Source organism: Oryzias latipes, chromosome 3, assembly GCF_053564925.1.
Source record: "Oryzias latipes strain Hd-rR chromosome 3, Olatipes_Hd-rR_3.1".
Classification (NCBI taxonomy): Eukaryota; Metazoa; Chordata; class Actinopteri; order Beloniformes; family Adrianichthyidae; genus Oryzias; species Oryzias latipes.
In genome coordinates this window covers 17,350,468-17,350,908 of record NC_136239.1, presented here as the reverse complement: position 1 = coordinate 17,350,908, position 441 = coordinate 17,350,468, and positions in this window count along the sequence as shown.

The following is a 441-nucleotide window of genomic DNA, read 5'->3' as shown; positions in this document are numbered from 1 at the left end:
GCTTTTTTGGTATTTTTAAAAGTTATTTCTTTTTATTATAAGGCATTGTGTGAGGTTTTCTAATTCCAAAATATGCTTTCATTTTAGTAGCTTATGCAGCTTCTGAAGAGGTCAGTGGTCTCCATCACAAAGGTCACAAGAAAACATTTAGTGGCTGTAAAGTGAGATGTCAGCAGAAACAGGGTTCACATACTTCCTTACAACTACAACTTTCTGAAATGTCTCCCCTAAACGATAATCTATGCATCCTTGGGAAAAAAAACTTTCATTAAGGTTCACAACCAAATACCAAGCCAGTAACTGAAAATATGTAAGTTTATGAAAATCATTATATTAATCACTAATCCCTAATAATTATATTAATCCTAATCCTAATCACTAATTAATTCTAAACCCTGAATATGATGAGTTAATATTTCTTCAATAAAAATGAAACTAAAA